Source organism: Anser brachyrhynchus (assembly GCF_964034855.1).
Source record: "Anser brachyrhynchus genome assembly, chromosome: 6".
NCBI lineage: Eukaryota > Metazoa > Chordata > Aves > Anseriformes > Anatidae > Anser > Anser brachyrhynchus.
The window spans coordinates 40,680,205-40,701,044 of record NC_137700.1 but is presented as its reverse complement, the minus strand read 5'-3'; positions in this window follow the sequence as shown (position 1 = coordinate 40,701,044).

Here is a 20,840-nt window from a genome sequence, read left to right as displayed (position 1 = left end):
CCAAGATGATTAGTGGCGTCAGCAATGCTGTACACAATGCTTTCTGACAAGTGCTTTTCTCTCTTCCTCTTCTCTCCCAGTAGTTTCAGACTGAAATACTGCAGCTAACTGCATCTAGGGCTGAAGATGAAATCTGTGCAGACCAGCTCCCCACCTACAAGTAATCCAACAACTCAGCCTAAGTCTTCAAAGTAATGAACAGGATGGGGAAGCTCTGTCCATCAACCACCATAACAACTGTACTCTTCAAGCTTTGACAATTTCTGATAGCCAGGGTAAACTACATGGACACTAAGGATTTTGCTCTGGAATGAATTTCTCCAACACTATTAGATCAATCCAGTCTGATCACTTTCTTTCAGACCAGGCTTTCTGCTGAAGTTAAAATATATATATCCATGTCTTAAATGGTGTCCTCTGCAAGCAAGGAGACCAGAAGACACCACTAAATCAACTATGCTCTCCTTGTGCAAATTTAATATGCCTAAGATCAAAAGAACTGTGTTAATGATGACCAATATTTGGGAAGTTAGTTCCTAACTTTCTCTCATGGTTCTCCCGATTCATACCAGCCCTGGCCTTCAAGATCCCTCCCATTTTAAGCCCAGGCCTCCCCTGAGGTGATCGTGTTTTGTTGTTTGTTTTTGTGGACAAATATCCACTAATGACGATTCAGCTCATCTTTGTGTATAGGAAACCTCATCAAGCTCTGACAAAATAAACTTAGCCAAAAAACAGCTTGTTACCTCACTCCCTTTTTGAACTAGCAATGCAAAATAAATAAATAAACAAATGCAACCCCTCACAGGAACAGCACTAGGCAGAGCCCATCCATAAAATGCCATACAAGATTTCCTATGGGTCTCAGTACCGGGAAGCTCAGGATCTCTTAGCTAAGCATCACAACCCATATGGTATGGAAAATGCTGTACTGTTTTAAGAGTGCTACAATGTCTTATCACAATGGAGCAGATAAAAAGGAGGACTGCAGCTTTAACTTCATATCTCTGGCTTTTGTTGGCTGAAGCTAGATCCTTGGTGTTATTTTAATGCAGTAGCAAAGAGCTGCATTTAATACATGATAGGCTCAAGATGCTTCTTTTTTTTTCCCTTTTTTTTTTTTTTTTTTTTTATATATCTGTGCTGAATATCCAGCATGTAATTGAAAAAGGAAAAGGAGCTGCTTGTTTGCTGCCTGATCCAGGAATGATTAAAGGTAGAAGTTTTTCAGACATTACTGACAGAAAGGGTATAGTTAAAGCTGCTTTAAAAAAGAGGGCCTTCATAAAGAGCCAGTACTCAAACCGCTATTAAAAGCATCATGCTTGTTAAAACCTGTAAAAAGGCAGGAAATCAGTGAGTGAAATGCAGCTTCTTCACCAATTACTGAAAGGAGTGTACACCTTAAAGCACTCTTTGAATTGTGTCATACCAGCCTCTCTCCCTCTCCCCCCTCCGCCAGCGCGTGTGCGCGTGTGTCCGTGTGTCTGGCTCTCTCAGCCTTGTGCCAGGCCATTCATTGGTACATTAGTGATGGGGGGAAATAGAGGGGGCTACAATGCTGCACCAAGTTCACTTCTCGCTTGTTGTTTGCGACCCATTTACAGCTGAACGACTCTGTGCAGAGACAGCTCTAAATGACTCTCTCCACCTCTTCACCAAGCCACTTGTTTTTGTCATTTCTTTCTCTTTTTTAAAAATCCAAAGGAAATAATTGATAAACCGAATGCTGTCCACCTTAAAGGCAAATGCATGTATCCACCTGGTTAAAATTCCTCCTCTTTCTATTTTCCATCTCCCTATATCCATTTTGCTAGGCGCTGTTTAAACAATACTTCATCAAATGCAGCCTGAAGCAAATAAAAAGCACAGTAGAGTAAATAAAAAGTAAAAAAAAAAAAAAAAAAAAAATCACAGGCTGGAGGGTAAGTACTTTTATTCCTGTACTTTCATTGCCTGGGGAATTATTATTCCATTGCTGGTTTCAGGAGGGGGGAGGGAGTGGGGGGGTGAAAGGACAGCCATGTTATTCGCAAAATGGATTGCTCCTCTCACTGCTTTTCACTCCTCTGGGTTCTCAAGAGTCCACTGATTACAACAAAGTGTGGCCATCTATTCCGTCTTATTGACAAAGGTCCTTAATTACTGCTGCACCAGTAATACCTCCTATTAAATTCTGCTAAACAGAGGCTGCAAATTAGCTGCGGATCCCAGTAACCTTTTGTGTGTAATTACAGGCAGCGGGATTGACGCTAAGGCTGCAGCACTGACCCGAGTCACAGCAATGGGAAACCTTTGTTTATCACCTGTGGTGGGGGCCAAAATGTGAAATTAAAAGCTCTCCATCAGTGGAAGGCCTTCAGGAGCCTAGGAAAGCAACAGGAAGGCAAAAAGCAAACTGCTTTATATTTATAACTGACTTCATCAATTGCTATTTAAATTTGAAGCTCATTAACCTGGGCGGCTGTTCTAGCATAGTTTAAAATGGCAAAAATTTAGGTTGTCTTTCCGAGGCATTCTGTATTTCATCGGGCCCTTTAACCTGCATTTAAGAGCCAGTTTGATACAACCGCTGACTGTACGCAGGCTGCGACATGGAGAAAGCAGGCCCTGCCACACAGAGGGGTTTCGCAGTTCTCTGCGGGAAGGCCGGCGTCCACGGAGGCCCAGCCCACCTCGGCCATGCCACAGCCCAGGCCCCGGCCTGGCCACCACGGCACTGGCAGCATTCGGGTCACAAAGGGCCTTTTCCTGCTGCACTGTGTCACATCACTTCACTTCCCCAACTGTGTTACGGTTATGGATCCTCCCACCAGTGAGGATCCACCAGTGCTTCTGTCAGGCTCCCCCAGCGCCCCACATCTATGGCTGTGGTAACAACCTCACTGGGGGCCATATGGGGCTTCACCTCCACCTGCTGCTGAGCAGTGGTGGGGAGATGGCAGAAGCCCTCACTTCACAGGCCCACACTCATGGAGGTGAAGAGCAAGCCTTCTCTTCCTGTCTTCTACCTGTTTTCCGACTTCTAAAAGGCTGCTTAAAATTTCTGCCTCCATCTATCAATGGGAAACATTTCTGAAGTAATATCCAGTCATGATTTGCAGGATCTCAGCTGATCTTATGGAATAAATAAGATCTTTAACACCATAGTCTTTAGGACTAAGGGAAGATCAACATGGCAGGCAGATTATTTCCCATCTAGGTGCTTCTCATGCTTTCCTCTGAATCAGCTGGCCGAAAAGAATCTTCATTTCACATAAGGCATTTTCTCCCCAAAACACATAATTCTGAAGGGAATGCGATTGTAAGTCATTTCACTGTAAAACAAACAGGAGATATTTTGATCTGAAAAAAATAAAAAATGTTTCAAGCTGTTTTAGTTAGTCTTTGAGAATTTAAATTTATATATTAAATATATATAATTAAATATATATATTAAATATATATATTTAAATTAAATATTACAGCTGCATTGTATTTGTAGCACAATTTCATATTGCAGTATTTCATGTTAAATTCAACTGAGATACAAAATACTATGAAAATAACAACACATCTCTCCTTAACACTGGAACAAGGTCATAAAAATTAAGATCATACAAATGACTTGTGTACTTATATCCCCAAACTTTCATTAAGGCAAGCTTTCCGACATTCTTACCAGCACATCTGCATCTCCTCAACTCCCTGCTGCACACTGCCCTTGGAGAGCATTTCATCTCTTCATATAACTAGGCCAAAATAATACATATTCAACACTTGCAAAATAACGTTTTAACTCACATTTGAAAGATTCAAAAATACATATTTGAACGTAAAATATGGAAATTTCAGTGGAAATTTATGTTGATGTTACACAAGCGCATACACACATGGCCTCCTTAAATCCTTTTCCTCAGATGAAAAATATTCATTACACACAAATTGAGAAAATCTTCTTCCATAAGAGACATGGTCAGCCTGTGCTCCCCCTGACTGCCAGGTCCCAATCCTTGAGCCGAGGGCCGGGAGCAAGCAGGGGGCTGTTCTGTAGATGGGCATCCTTGCGATGATGCCACAGAGACACACATTAACAAACTGCAAAGAGCAAGATTCAAGCATTTGTGTTCCTGTACCTCGCCATGAAAAGCACTTCTCAGATTATTTTTTTAAGGGGCAACTAACTAATCCTGCCTTTTTGAAGATGGTTTGTGAACAATTAGTTTTTCTGGGTCTCAAGGACCCTGGCACAAATCCTGCAATCCTCACACCAGCAGCACTTCCACTTCTCCCAGCAGGTGGGAGCTTCTGCTAAGAAATTCCCACTAATTTGAGGGCCAGCCTGGGTCCTATGGCCGCTATTCTCATCTTTCCTCTCTCTCTAACTCCGCGCAATCAAATGCCGGGCTCTGAAGTTCTTTAATGCTTTATATGGGCTCATTTCTGCAAGTTACCGAACAATCAGGGTAGAGTGCACAGCACTTTGCAGTTCTGAGCCACAGATAAGGTTCCCTAAGGATTAAATTTGATTCTGTCCAGAGGTCTAGAACTAGACTCATTCCACCCCTGAAGTCCCACTTAAGCATTATTTTGAAGGCATTAGTGATATTAAGGTTAGATATTTCTCAGTCTTTAAGGATGTAGTAGCTGAGCATTGCAGCACCTTATTATAGACACGGAGACATAACTCTTAGCCTTTCTCCAGATGGCAGTCAAGGCCAAATGACCCATCTGAAAACAGATACCTGATCCTTCACACCAGGCATCTGAGCAGTCATCCTGGCCATGCCATACCTTTATGTGCTATTGGCAACACCGCCATCCTGCCCAAACTGTGCTCTCCCAGGTGGATGTCCAGTCTGCAGCTGCTTACTGTGGCATTTATATTTCACAGGGAAAAAAAAAAAAAAAAAGAGAGAGAGGAAAAAAATCTTAGGTCATAGTGTCATAATGGCAAAGCCAAGAAAAAAATGTGGTCCTTGCTCCCAGTCCCAGGATAGATATGGAGCATTAGAGAGTCTACAGATTCATTGTCGTGGTAACATCGCACCTCCAAGTACATAAATGTGTATTTCTACAGCAAGGAGACCTGTCCGTTAGGTTAACATCTTTGAAGAGATTATATTTATCCTGGGGTTGAAAAAAAAGTAAAAAGCATTGCTGACAACGCTTAAGCTGTTTGTGTCATAATCACTTGAAATCTTAAAGCCCAAGCTCCTGAAGCCTTTGTAATAGTGAGAGGCTCTGCTGACCTCTCCCTATTTTCTTTAGAAAACAAACTACATCTCTTAGATTCAGAAAAGAGTTTCAAAACAAGGTCTGGAGGTTTTAAACTCAAAAGACAAATAAGAAATCATAGTTCATTAGCTTTTAGAATAAAAAGTTTTTTTTCCATTGATTCTTTTTTGGTGAACACTTAGTATTTTATAGCATATGAGCTTAATAGTATCAGAAATCATCTTATAGATGTGTATTAACGTTTTTGCACAGCCTCACACAGTAATGATGCTGTGCAAACTGAGAATTATCACAGGAGAATGTTTTTATAATTAGTAATAGTACACATTACTAAGTGATGTTGTAAGTATAAATCAGCTGTTTTAACTCCCCTTACAATGTTCATTTGGCGTTAGAGTCTTCTTCTGGAGAAACTCTTCATGATCCTGTACTGAGTCACAAAATAAATATTGCAGACACCAGACACTGCCAGAAATTGAGGGATGAGACCTTCTTGTTATTACTTGTTAACATTTGCATTCCTAACTGAGTTTTAAGAAAAAAAAAATGCATATTAGAATGCATTCCATTGTGCTATATAATAAATATGAAATTAAAAAAAAAAAAAATTTACTCTTCTTTCCTGACCACATCTTAAGAAAAAATCTCAAGACTGGCCTGAGGACTATGTTATCTGGAAGTTTCTATAGTAACAGATATTCAAGCATTTCACTGGGGTGGCTGCCACCTCGTTGGTTTTGACTGACTGAAAATTGGGCATCTACCTTAGCCCTTCTAGATCTAAAGTCAAAAGTTCCCTCCAAGTGGCAGCTCTTCCCATCCGGACCCATAAACTGTTCGCCCCAAAGCCCCCTCTCTCTTCTTTGAATGCATGGACAGTGCAGAGACTAGTTTAGAGACAACGTTTAACTTTTGGAGAGTTTACGGCAAGCTAAACTAATCACAGTCTATTTTAAGCTCATCCTGGACAGCATTTTTAAAAGGGTTGCCTTAGGTGTTTTCCATCTCAGCTGACCTTTTTTTGTCCTTTAATTTCAGGCATTCATTTGAGGGGATGACCTGAACCTCATGACGATCAACTGGGAGATGCCTTCTGGTACCTTTATTGGGTCAGGGTCCGAGCACTCACCACCACCTTCTGCAGTGTCACCTCTGAGCCACACCTGGGACACCTCCTGATAAACGCTGGTGGCTTTATTACAGCAAGCTGAAAGGACAAAATTATTGTCCAATATTGGAGGACTGCACCAACAGCTGGCAAGTAGGGCTAGCTGCAGAACGGCCATAGTAGCAATTACTCCACAGAGACGTTGCAACAACTCCACCTCACATCACCTTAAGGCCTTCTGAGGCCACGTTCAGCTGTCCTTATGGCAGTTGTCTGACCTTTACTCAGTGCAGGAGTCAGAATCTCACCCTCTGTGAATAGGCTTTATATTAACATTTACTGTGTGCACCTTAAAATATTAAAATGTAATCACGGGTTTCCAGACCAGGACGAGGGTTGGGGTTTTTTTTCCTGCTCACTCAAAAAGCACTGAAGTCCCAGAAGACGCTGTAAAAATATGTGGCACTCCACAGCACCGATGGCCAACACAAGCATTTTCTAAATTGCTTGCCTATCAAAATCATATTTGAAATTGTGTTCTGTAAGTATAAGCAAAATTTACATTACAAAAGATGCAGTATGACATCGAAAAAGAGTTACTACAACTGTTCTAAAACACTGTAATGTGGTAAAGGGGCCTCCAAGGATTATTTTTATCGCCCCTAGGACTCCTGTTTTGAAGTGCCTCAGTGTGACAGCAGAAAACCTACAATTAAATATTTAAATCACCATAACAGTATTTTTTAAGGAAAAAGAACTTCAAGAGACCTCTTTAGAAACCGAGTGCTCCCTTGTAACATTATACATGCCAGTGAAATAATTTTAAAATAAAAGGGTAATCTAAATTTTATATTGCCCTCGATGTAATAAGCTCTGGGTGAAAACAGTAACATTGCAGTAAAATATGAAAGTGCAATGCAGTTTCTGATTACATCAGGGTTTTCTATTTGCCACTTTAATCCTTAGAATTCAGCTGTTCCCTGTTCAGTCCTTTTACATCATCCTTAGCTAATCTGTCAAACATTTCAGACAGCCAAACCAATTTTCAGATTGTTCAGGACTTTGCCACAAGCACCGTATGCTGTTAATAAGATTTTCATTTGGAGTGATGCCATGTCGTCCATGTTTTCTATCATATATAAATACTGAGACTTAATGGCTTCAGGTTTTGTTTAATGTTAACATCAACAATAAAAAAAGGGAGGTTCTCAAACGCTGAGCCCCATAGTGAAATGCACTAGTGACAGCTATTTGCAAGGTTAATGTTGTGGAAAACAACATCCATCTTTGAAACAGTTTCATTAGCCCCATACAGCTGACCTCTCCACATAATGTTGTCAAATGTGACGTGCATCAGATTATTGGGAATATGGAGATCAATAAATATGCAACACCAGCGCTCAGAACGCTCCTGGCATCATAGCCATACAAACGCCATCTAACATCCCAAAGAGTAGCTGTCATCTGTCAAATCTACTAGCAAATAGACAGGCTTAAGGGGAAAGCTATCGGTAATAGTAAAATATATAAGTAAAGATGAATTAGGGAGTACAAAGTCAAGGTTCTGATACATTACGTTTCCAAATGAAAAGCTCCAGATAAACACTTTAGAGCTACGACTTGCCTTATTCGTTGTGTTAAATGTAAACCCCCTTCCATGCTGCAACATCCATGACATTAGCATTTTCACGCACCCACTCTTTTCTCCGCTGTCACCCTTATCCCACACGCTTTGCCATTTTGGAGCAGTGTGCTCGGCGGTGCCATTCCCAACGTGCCAGTCGATCGCCAGCCCCCAGTCCCATGGCAGCAGGTAGCTCTAGTCCCCACCCTGGGTTTGCAAAAAAACCCTACAGAGAAGTTCGTAAGGAGAGGAAAGGCATGGCTGGATGTAGTAGTTTCCACAGAGGTCTGCATGTTGTGATGATAAAAACATAAATAATGAAAAAATAATATTTCTTTTTAATTTTTCAAATAAATTCTATTGGCATAGGCTTCTGATTTATTGCAGTTCTAAAAGAAAAAAAAAAAAAGCATACAACTCAACAGGAGATAGAGAAATCAATGTGTTTCATATCAGCATGCTTTGACTTTAGGTCCAAAGAGCTTAAGGCACAGAACAGCGGTAAGTAGCAGAATTAAGAGAGGTTTGGTAGCTGATTTCAAAGGGGAGAAAGAGCACCCAGGACCTCGCATGACTGAGCACCCATTAATTTCAACACAAAAGGGAAACGAATCTACAAAGATCCCTCCTACCCGGTCTTTGACTGTAAATGCTTAGTTACTATGAAGATTCCTGTTTTTTTGTCTTCAGTTTTGTATGTATTGCATTGTTCTCGTTATTGTTTCCTAATTAATTGGCAGTAATCCCCAGCTCACAGCTTTGGAAGCGCTGGCGGGGCTGCCACACTGATGGAATTTTGCAATAAATCAACAAGTCAAATCACTCCCTGAATGAGAGCTGAAAACTCCCTCAAAACTTTCAGTGTTTAATGCTGAGAAGGACACGCCTGTAAACACCTTCTTTTGCAGATATATGTGTATATTAAAGAGTAACATTCTTGGTCGAGAACATGCTGTCCAATTAAAGAGCTAGCAAATTGGGTTTTTTTCCTTATGTGTTTTTAAAAACACCGTTCATGTTGTGGAAAAAGAGAACAAACAGAAAGCAAAAAGGTATTTTTGAAGTATACAGTTATAAGGTGCTTGGCTGATAATTTGCAACCTTGGTACACAACATACCTTTTAGCAAGGCTATTTATTTCTCAGGGAGAATGCTACAGTACTTACGATAAAGGCCTCTGTTGGACCTCTTCATCAATAGCAAACCTTTAAGCACAGCACATTTCATAAATAGGAGTTCCACTAACACAGACTTCAAAAGGATAGAACCTGATAATTCAAAAATAGAGCTATATTAAGTGTTCCAACAGTCCATCCATAAAAGCAGCCTCCAAACGCCTCCTCTGTGCAGCATGACAGTCTATTAGAATAATAGCAGGGGAAAGCATAATTACAAGTAATCATTGGTTGGAAAGGAGCTAGTTGTTTTTGTAGAGTAAAATGCCTTACTGAACCCAGCAGAAAATGCAATGCTGGTTCTAGCAGCAAGGGCAGGTAGCCACGGAAAATAATCAGAGCACATGTCTTGAGCGATCCAGCTTTACTTTTTAAGCCCTTTTTTTCCCAATGAATCACACTTTGTTTGCTGCCACTTTTTAGGTTTAGTTCCCATGTTACTTCTGTTGGTCAGGCTTTACATTACTCCTGCTGGAATTTCAGCTTAGTTTGGTAAGATATATAACTTAATGACTTTGTTCTTGCCAGCGTGAGGTACCTCAAAACACTCTAAGATGAAACATCTCCAGCCACCATGATCTTTAACCCATAAAAGACTGTCTCCTTCAGGTGGAAAAGGTGGCTCAGTTACTTGTACGAGAAACTTCACAAGGGTGCACGGGTCTCCCCCTCTCCCCATGGACATAGCACTTGGGCCCATGTCTCCAAGAGCAAGAAAGAGCACAGAAGTGAAATCAATTTCTCTTTGCATGTAACTGACCTCCAGGAAAACCAATGCTAAGGGCTTCATTTTCCCTACTGTTTTCTAAATGCCCTGCCTTCATTCCCACCTCTTTTATTTTCTGCAGCCTTACACATGTATCAGCTTTATGCTCCACCCTTTAAGACATTTGGAGATTTGCTGTTGACTTCAGTAAAAGTAGTGTTGTGGGTTTTATTCCTACACGTGACGCTCTGGGAGTATTTATGGATATTCTTATTAAAGTTGTATCTCTTGATAGCCTGTGAACAGCAGCCAACCTGTTACATCGTACCTTAGAAGATCGCAGTGGATGGCAAGGCTTAGGATCACACAACTGTATTTTGGTGTTACTTTCCTCAGCTTCACTGCCATTGCAAAAAATTAACAGTTTCCCCTCATAGGAAAAGCACTCAGGGTCATATAAAGCGCAAGAATATGCTTGGGCCAATTAAGCAATTATAATTATACCACCAACTGCCAATCATTTTATTTATTGTGCTATTCCAGGTAAAGGACCAGCATCTCTTTTGTATTCATCATGCAGAAATCACCTTTGTAGACTGGCCTATATTCCCTTCCTCTTATGATAATGCTTTTAAGGTGAAAACCCCTCTTTGTGAGGACAGTCCCATTATAAAGTGATATGCTTAGTCACAGCCAGCACTTACTGAAAAGTTTCAATGTTCATTACATTAGCTAGTCTTAAAAATGGAATACAAACCAATTTTAATCAATATGTAGTAATAAATAAATATTAAGGAACTATACCACTGATGTACAGGTAGCCTAATTAAAGTAACAGCATTTGCTGCACTTACATACCTTAATTTTCCCTACAAAATCCTTATTGAACCGCTACTTTTAAAAAAAATTGCATCTGCAATTAGAAACACTGAAGTTACATTATCGATTTTCTGCTAAAAACCTTTTTAGTAAACAAGCACAAACTACATTCATTAAATGTAAGTGCTTGGAGCTATGGTGTGAAATTCAATTCAGCCATTATCATGAATTACACTGATTATTGCTGTAATTATTTTCTCTTGGATACAACTGCATTTCTGTTCCTTGCTAGTTGTGTTGGACATATAACCATGTTCATTTTATAGCTAATAATACTCAACTGTAGTTTCAGCAATTACTATCACTTATACAAATCATTAAGTTAAGCTATGGGTACCTAGTAAAAAAAAAAAAAGAAAAAAAAAAGTAAAACATCCTTTTTTTTTTACCTCTGAAATAACTAATGGCATTGGCAACAGAGGAAAATTACTGATGTTAAATGATTTACATTAGAAAAAGTGATCACCTGTGATCCACTTTCACTGATATTTTGGTCACAGTGAACTCATAACTATCCATTTAAAACCTTCCAGACAAACTACACTTTTGCCTTTACCACACAGGATAATAGAATAACCCTGTTTTTGAGGTTTATCTCTTGCGAGAACAAACTTTTCCCAGGAGCCATTTACAAATTGGCCACAGCCAAAATTAAATATCCCGATAATTTAATCCATTAAAACAATCTATTTCACAGATCATTTCAAAAATGGCAACAAAAAATGTTTTACAATTAGAGACCCTTTCCCAAACCCAGCAACTGCAATCAAGAGGCTGCACTGACAGCAATGGTTATTGCTCTTCAGCCCAATGAACACCCAAATCACCCGGCATTTTTTAGGCCAAATCCATAAGTGTCGATTTCAAGTGTTGCTTGAATAAGAAGCTCGACGTTAGTTACTGCAATAGAAGTGATTTCTTGAAAAGCAGTTATTTCTAGAATAGATACTGTAATAAAAGTGATGTTCTTGAAAAGCGGTTATTTCTAGAATAGGGGGGTAAAAGCAAACGGTGAATAACACACTGCAAACCGGTAAGAGAAGAGAAATTGCTTAGCTCATGATATCAGCAAAATTTCATTTGACAGAGAGCCTCCAGGAATACCAAATGTTGCTGCAGAGAGAACAGAGGTCTGCACACATCCGTGCTGCTGTTTTGTGCTCTCAGTTACAGACTCTGCACCCAGAAATGAAGAATGCGTTATAATTTGCCTGGTAGTTGTATATACCATCGTGTACACTGCCTCAGACAGCGTTCACCAGGCTATTTGCAAGCTGCCTGCATGTAGAAAAACACAGGAAAAAATCCCAGGCAGCTTTGGAGCTGAGGGTCAAAGCGGAGAGTGTGTATTCAGCTACGTGCAGGAGCTGGATTTGATCCTAAGTTTGGCAGAAGTGTTATGGTCTAAAGAGTCTTATAAATAAATTGTTCCTAATAAAACCTGGACTAATAAGGGAAAACAAATACAAGTGAAATGAAAAATCAATGCCTTTTAGTATTGGATCTAAAATTCAAGTTCAGTGCAGCATCCACTGTTCCTCCAGCCAAGCCCAGCCAAACGAGGAGCCCTGCTCGTCAGGTGGCTTCATTTGCATCTAAGCAAATCTTTGCCCAAGTTCTCCTGTCTTCAGGCTCTGACAAATTCTGCATTCTTACACCATTTTATGCTAGCAGAGGCTATGACCTGGAGGGATTTTTAGCAGAGGAGGCATTTATGCAATGTTAGCTGTGTCATCATTATTCAGAGTATTTTTATTCCCCTATGTTCCTTGTAGGAAATCCCACTCAGAATTTACTTTATATATGTCATTTTAAATTAAAACACTGAGACAATAGAACAAACATTGAACAGTCTTTTAAAACGGACACACCAGTCCTGTGTTAGCAATTTTCTGTAGCTTTCTTGTATCTATTCTGATGCATGCATTTAACAGGATCATTATTATCTAAGTAAGTAATATTTCAACTATTTTACCTCTTTTTTTCTCAAGGGCAGAGGATAAGCCAAAGAAATCCCAAAACAAAACTGCATGCATCTCTTACTTGCAGCCATCCCTGTATCTCACGGGATAAGGGGTGCTGCCTCCAGAGGGTACCAGCACTCAAAGGCTTCATTATTTTTTGCCTATAGTTATCTTTCAACAGCAGTGCAAATGTTCATTAGGGACACAAAAATACTGTAATGAGATACAGTATGAGAGGGTTTATTGCAGGTTATCCACAAAATTGACAAAGTGTTCCACCTCCCTGGGTACTTTCTAAGACATTGTCTATGTCCTGGGAGTGGTTGATACATCCATGTCCCGAGGAAGAGCACCAACAGTATTTTCCCCTGTAAATACACAGAAAGATCTCAGAGCATGGGGCAGCCAGCTAGGACATCCCTTTCAGAAACACAGTTCTCCTGAAAACACTGCTAAACCCATCAGTTACCAATTTGCACTGAAGGTCTGACTGTATTTCTAGCTCTGCTTCTAGAAAAGTCATTTTAACTCTTTCTGCCTCAATTACCCTTGCTTATAACGGAGGAAAAGTGGTATCACTTTTTTTTTTCAGAGCACTTTTGAGTTCTGCTTAATGAAATGTTGTGATCTTTTCAGTGAAGATCAAATATCCAAAAGTACTCTGTACAAACAGCTTTAGAAAAAAAATTAAAAAGTTCACTGTGTTTTCAAAATGGAAAAATTGTAAGAAAAACACATGAATTTTCTGAAGAAATAAAAATACCTCCTCTCCACTAGAAGCCAAGAATGAGATTGGAAGGCTAGGACAAAATTCAGTGCAAAATTTTAAAACTGCTGAGTTCTTACTGGCTGCCTGACTTTATGTGCTAAATTAGAAAGCACTGAATTAATAAGAAGGAAATCCTACCTGAAACGCAAGCATTAAATACACAAGAAGACAATGGGTATTCCCAGATATCTTCTTCATGTAGGAATCTCCTTTGGCCGCTTTGAAACCGTGTAACATAACCTTCAAAGCAGAGAAGAGTTGTTGTATAAGTTCTGCTCAGCTAACCATGAATACTAATTGCAGGAAGAACAATCTGCCCGGGCCCGGAGGCCATGAGCTCACCAACAGGCACAAAAGTTTCATAATGCTACTGCGCACAATGGAGCACGGTGCCAGCCCGGAGTGTAAAACAGCCTCCCTGAAACCCAATACTGCCTAATCTTTAACAAAACTCCAGATGAAAAAAAAAAAAAAAAAAATCCTTATCGAATAGCTCTGAAAAAGAAAGGCAAAGCAACAAGGATTTTCAAGTGTATGTACTTCTGCGTGTCTCTGGACTTCCACACTGAAGACAAAACTTTTATTATTCAGTTCAACTGAGCAAAACAATTGGCCCCAACGCAGCCGAGCATGCCTTCCGAGCATGCCTTGTTCCTTTTATGATGCGAGGGACAAACCGTTGCACCTATTTCTCTCAGTTCATAAAGAGCAAGCGGTCCCTCCACCAAATCTCACTGATTTCTTCTTTGTTGGGAAGGGGGCAACACTGGCACCGAAACAGCTTCGGCCACAGCAGCAGAGCCCCAACTTGTAGGTGTGCCTGAAGGAAAGTGAATCACAGGGCGGCATTGCCACCAATGAACCACCATAAAACCACCATAACCACACCAAGCACTGAACCTACGACCCCATCGCACTCAGGTTCCACCCAGCCCAGTGTCACAAGCAGGACCAGATGTGTGGGTGCGGGACATGCATCAAGGGAGAAGAACACTCCTACGCTTCTGCCTGCTCCTCTGGCCCAAGGCTCGCCACACCTGGACTGCTCACTCATCTGCTAACTCCATCCAGCCTAAGGTCAGCCTTTTTCCAAACGTTTTGTTCCCACCTTGGACAAAGGGAAGAGGTGCATCACCTCCTTTTGGACCCGGAAAGCAGAAACCCCTTTCTCCCTTTCTCTGGGGAAAAAAACCCCAAGAGCAGTGGTGGGTACAGCTGCCTGTAAGCAGGATCTGAACTAAAGTCCACCTGAATCCCAGCTGTGGGAGGAGGTATCAGGGATGGACAGAGGAGGGGAAAACAAAATTCGCAAGAGGACTTGCAATACATATGTGAGCCACAGGCAGAGCAAACCTAGAAAAAGCAGGAGCCAGCAAGCTAGAGCTGTTCTCAGCTCAGCAAGTAGGGTGAGCAAAGCAAAGCCTCATGCAGTGACCCACAGGGACAGCTGCTGTGCCCTGGTTCATCAGTTTACCACAGGTTTGCCTTCAAGGCCCGCACAGACAAGCAGGTCTGGTCTGTGACGTTCCCCTACTGGCAGGTGAGACACCCACATGTGGAACCTGCTCTCCAGGTGCCTTTTTTGTAGACATTCGGTGCTGAGGGCAAAAATCAGTGTTGTCTGCTTCGTAACCCAAGCGCAAGCACTCTCCCTTTCAACTTGCAAGATGATCTGGTTGGCAGCTGCATTATGCTCCTTGAAGTCAAGAGAAGTCACCATATCGGATCCTTCCCACTCTTTAAGAGCTCTACATGCTTCATTCAGGCAGTGCAGGACAAATGTAAAATCTGTACCCTGGGGTAACGTGGGCAGCCCAGGCCCTGAGGCCTGGCTGAAGGGACGAAGAGAAGTCAGCTTTAAAACATGGGATCCCACCCCTAGATCACAAACTCTCTGAGTGGTGAACTGTGAGGGGATGGAGGAGAATGTGGGGTTCATCACCATGATCTTCTGCATGTCCACAGCACCCTCGGAGCTGCTGCTGAGAGCGGGGATGCTGGGCTAGGTGGACCTAAGGACAACAGCATTCATCTTTCTTTCTTACAAATAACTCAGATACATCCAGTTCTGCCTTCAGACAAGGAATGAGCTCAATGGCCTATTTCACTAGCTCCATTAATTTGACAGTGCCAGATGGGAGACAATTTTAAAAGGCTTGATGTTCAAAAAGGGAGTTGCTATCATTGTTTCAAAGTCAGGACCTTTTCTCAAGTCCGGCATTCGAGACTGCAGGATTAAAAATCACATTTGAAAGAAAAGAAAAGAAAAGAAAAGAAAAGAAAAGAAAAGAAAAGAAAAGAAAAGAAAAGAAAAGAAAAGAAAAGAAAAGGAAAGGAAAGGAAAGGAAAGGAAAGGAAAGGAAAGGAAAGGAAAGGAAAGGAAAGGAAAGGAAAGGAAAGGAAAGGAAAGGAAAGGAAAGGAAAGGAAAGGAAAGGAAAGGAAAAGGAAAGGAAAGGAAAGGAAAGGAAAGGAAAGGAAAGGAAAGGAAAGGAAAGGAAAGGAAAGGAAAGGAAAGGAAAGGAAAGGAAAGGAAAGGAAAGGGAAAGGGAAAGGGAAAGGGAAAGGGAAAGGGAAAGGGAAAGGGAAAGGGAGAAGGGAAAGGGAAAGGGAAAGGGAAAGGGAAAGGGAAAGGGAAAGGGAAAGGGAAAGGGAAAGGGAAAGGGAAAGGGAAAGGGAAAGGGAAAGGGAAAGGGAAAGGGAAAGGGAAACCCTTGCAGTTTTATCACAAATTCAGTAATAATCTGATACCAATTCTGTGATGCCTGTCAGCCAATACAGAACTGCAATACTATAAGGAAAACAGGAAGCTTCTATTTCTGGGTCAGGGGATGTATAGAGAGAAGTGAAAATAACTGGAGAACTGAGCCTGGAAAGCCAGTCTATATTTTTTCTAAAGCAATACAAGTGTTCTCTGGACCTTGTTTTCTAGCATAGAGTTGGATGGGATGCCTGCCCTGGCTAAACCTGCTCCCACTGAAAGAGCAAACCAGAGACCAATGCTGAGTGCTTTTGGAAAGTGAGGTTGTATTTTTTCTTTTCATTTGGGATATGTGCAATGGGACTCAGGAGAAGTCAAAGCCAGACTTTCATGCAACGACTAGGAAGTGAAACAAGAAAACACACAACCAACCAAAATATCCTCGTCTAAAACAATTCTAAAAGGGGAGAAGGGGTGTGGGGGGGTTGTTTTCCTGCAAAGCTGTTCCTTGGGCAGAGAAACAGACCAGACAGGATGGCAGAAGCTGGGGAAAAGGACAGGTATCCCACACCAGGAAGTCCACGGAGGTCAGCAGAATATATCAGTGATTATGTAGACAGATCGACACACCAACCTGGCAGAAATAGTTCATAGAGCTTTCCTATGAGATAGATAAACGTTAAGAATCATGCAGTGATAGCACTGCCAACCTTCAAAAGAACGGAAAACCCAATTAGAGAAAGAAATGGCCTAGGATAAGTCGATTCCCCTGATGAAACGTACAGCTGCCTGTGGAAATTATATGCATGAAGGTTAGTGGGATAATATTGTTAACTTAACCTGCCTGAACACAGCTTCATAGAACTTTGTTTTTTATTTGTTATTAAGAAAAATTGCAGCTGAGGTTTTTCCTCTTTCCTTGTAGTACTCAGATCTGTACAATTGAAGTGCTTAAAATGACATTTATATGACTGCTAGCAATGGTTGATCAGTTAGTGTGACATGGTACAGATAAAAGCTCCAATTAGGCCTTAACTGTTTACTTAATAGAAAGACCTGTTAGGAACAAGAAGGATTGCCTGTTAGCAGAAGAACAGAACTTTTTCACGTGGCAGATTATCAGTATTCTTTAGATTCACACATAAACAAGGCTGAAATGCAATTACATTTTCCACAAGGACCCAAATGCTTTTAACCTTTTTGAGGTAAAAAGAAAAAAAAATGCTGAAACTGCTGTTGAAGTAGGTCCAACCAGATTCTTTTTTATTTTTTAAGTTTTTGTTTCATTTTAATAATGGTTTAGTCTGTTTCACAGCCTGTGGCCTCTTCAAACCTGTTACTTTTAAAGATATAGCAGATGCTTCCTAAATGGAAAGGAAATTGTAATGATGCAAATCCCTATTCACATGATTTTCCAAATAGGTTTGAGCACTACAAGCTGTATAGGGCAGGTGGGGTAGTGTTACTGACAACCAGAAAAAGGTAAACTTGAATACAAATAGACAAATCAAGCACACGTGCTCGTTTGAAAGTTTGTAGTCAGCTCCCCAATCTGCATCTGAGAAAATAACCTATTATCATCACTGAGTGTCCTTCTCAGCATCAGAAAGCTAGAAATTAACTTAATTGCTGAACTGCACCTAGAATCAGCTGCTTTGAACGTTACAATTTGGCTTTTAGTCTCATCAAAATTCCAAATATGTTAAAATTCTAATTTGCAAATGTGCTAAATTAACACTTTGAAACCACAATATTTAACCTGTTGGCTAATCTGATGTCAAGTGAAAACAAGTCAAACAACATGGAAACAATATACAAAGAGCCATGGCAATTTACCTAAAAATCTTTATTCTGGGGGTGCCATGAGGAGTTCTGAAGTTTGGATTCATTACAAGCCCTATTATGTCTTTCCTCCTTCCCCTCCTAGAAATTCATAGATATTATTCTGGATAAACGGGAGCTTTCTATATTCATGAGTTTGTTAAATCACTGTGCACTGTATAGCTGGCCATTGGTGATACTGCCAGAACTTCTTGCATTCTTCTTCACTTTCTCCTTATTCTCAAAAATGAAAAAGAAATCATGGGGCACTAGTGAAAATGTTACTTTACTTAGGCTGCTTATTATTTCTGTTTCTTTGTAATATTAAGATCTTGTAGGGAGCAGGGAAAAGAGAAATTTGGCTTAAGGCTTTTGACAAACTTTATCAAAAACTGCTCAGAAGAAAAGGCAACAAGAGACAAGAGGCAAAATATTACCCTGGATTAAAAAGTAATCTGCACTGATCAGGTTCAGAGAAATATCAGAGAAACATAGCAAGTAGATAAATTGTCTACATGACAGCAGTGACAGGCAGTGTTGACAAATGCCAGGCAGAGGCAGAGCTATTTGAACTCAAACACAGAATTTTCTGTAATCGCATACCTTACACACAATTACCTGTGTTATAAAAAATAAAAATCTAGGCAACGCACAGTCAACAGTGGTGCTACAAAACAGTTGTACAGAAAATCTCTGCTCCTTTCTGTGCAGTTTCAACTTTGCATTTGCAAATTGCTGGCATACCTGGTACTATAGATGGGCTGTAAAGGAATGATACAGAAGACACTGACAACAAAGACATTGTACAAACCGATGTGTCATTGACATTTAAAACACAGTATAGGTTCCTAATCGCTGGATCTCAATGTAGATTTAGCAGATACTCAACACACTAAAATATGCTCAATAATTTACTAACATCAAGCTTGCTGACTCTGTATTGAGCCTCACGTGAGCCGGAACCAAAAAATAACCTCTATTTTGTAATTGTCAAAGGGCCACTATTGGGTGTGCAGCTCTTCCCTGCTGTCCTATGTGCCTAAGAAAGAAAAACAGTGAAGGCATAACTTGCTCTTAACATGACCATGGAGTTGAATTATTGGTGTGTGCAACCAATGGCTCTTAAAAAACGTGCAGGCAAACGTGGGGATGTACAGAAACAGCACAATGAATGCCCATCCCGACTGGACTGCCCAAAACAAAGGCTATATTTCATGCAAAGACCAAGAAAAACTACTTATCATCAAACAGTTCAATATCAACATCTTAAACATCTACAAGAGAACATTTGTAAAACAAAGCTTGTTTTGAGCATTTTGTAGTTTACAAGGTGGACAAAAATGGTAATTAAAAAAGTAAAGAAGTGCTAAGGAAAATATAAACGTTCACCTTACTAGTTAGAAACGGGTAGAATCCCAGTGCTCTGGAAATGTACCAAATACTATCTCTGTGTAGCCAACCATAATTTTATAGGAAATTTTATATTTACATTAAACATTCTGGAAGTAAAACAGCAACAAAAAGAAGCTCTAATACAGATGTAGATGTCATTACTATCTAGCTTTGTTCAAACAAGTAGCTCATGGTACATGTGGAAGCACTGCTGCACATTCATTGTGCACACACCTGTGTGCAGAATCAGGCTCATAGAAAGGAAATGAGCCTTTAAAAAGAAAAATCTTCGTAAACAGTTGGGTTGCCACTACAGAAAAGACAATACCTAGAAAAATTGCCCTTCTGATCTCCTTCTTTCTTCTAATATATAACTAAATGTTTTCCAGCTCTTATTTATGGAACTCTATGTGATTGAATATTTCACTATCAAAGGTAGGGATTCCAACAGGAAATGGTTTTCTGGGGAAAACATTTTTGTTTAGTCTTCAAATTTTAATCATTTTTCGTCTTGAGGACAATCCTTAAATGGAAAGCTCACCATACAGAGCCCACACATTTAGCAAGCAATTAAAAAAACTTTCCAGATTCATAATTTAAATTAAAACTTGCATTGATGGGACATTATTGGTACTGTTCAGCCTGGAGAAGAGGAGGTTCGGGGGGATCTCACCCATGTCCATAACTACCCGAAGGGAGGGCGCTAAGAGGACGGACCCAGGCTCCTTTCAGCGGCACCCAGGGCCAGGCCCAGAGGCCTCGGGCCCAAGCTGGAGCCCCGGGGGCTGCCCCTGGCCCCCAGCAGCACGTCTGTGCTGGGCGGGCGCCGCAGCCCTGGCACAGGCTGCCCAGAGAGGGGCTGGGGGCTCCTCCTGGAGAGCTTCAAACCCACCGGGACCTGGGGCTGGGCACCCAGAGGGACCTGACCCAATAGTGGTCCCTGCCCACATCAGCCAGGGATTCGGTGACATTAATAGAAAGCATCTATTCTGCTATCGCTGCTTGTTTGGGCCTCTGCTTTTTCAATAAGCTTAGAAGTATCCCTTATTACATAATGGCATCTCAGCAGCAACACAAGAAACTGCTTTTTGTACAAAGTCTGCCAGAGGACCTCTAGTTCTAAGGCCTTCTAAGCTGCTAATGCAAGGGCGCCATTAAGGAACGGCTGCTTCCTTTACATAAAAAAAAATCTCATCCCAGAAAATTTCAGCAGAAATGAAGTTGTGAAGCTGGGAGGTTTGGTGGGATGGGGGCAGTGCTGGTTACAATCCTGAGGAGGGCACCAGCCCTGGGGGGACTGCAGCCCACAGCAACTGGTGCAAAGAGTGGAACAGCTCCCTTGCAGGACTTGGCACCAAGTAATGGTTACAAACGTGTTTTCAAGAAGAAGGAGGGGGGAAGAGCTTTAGAAAAATCTTCCATTCTACTGGATGTGAGAGCTTTTGTCTTTTTAAAAAAACTTTAATTTTAAGCATCTCAAAATACC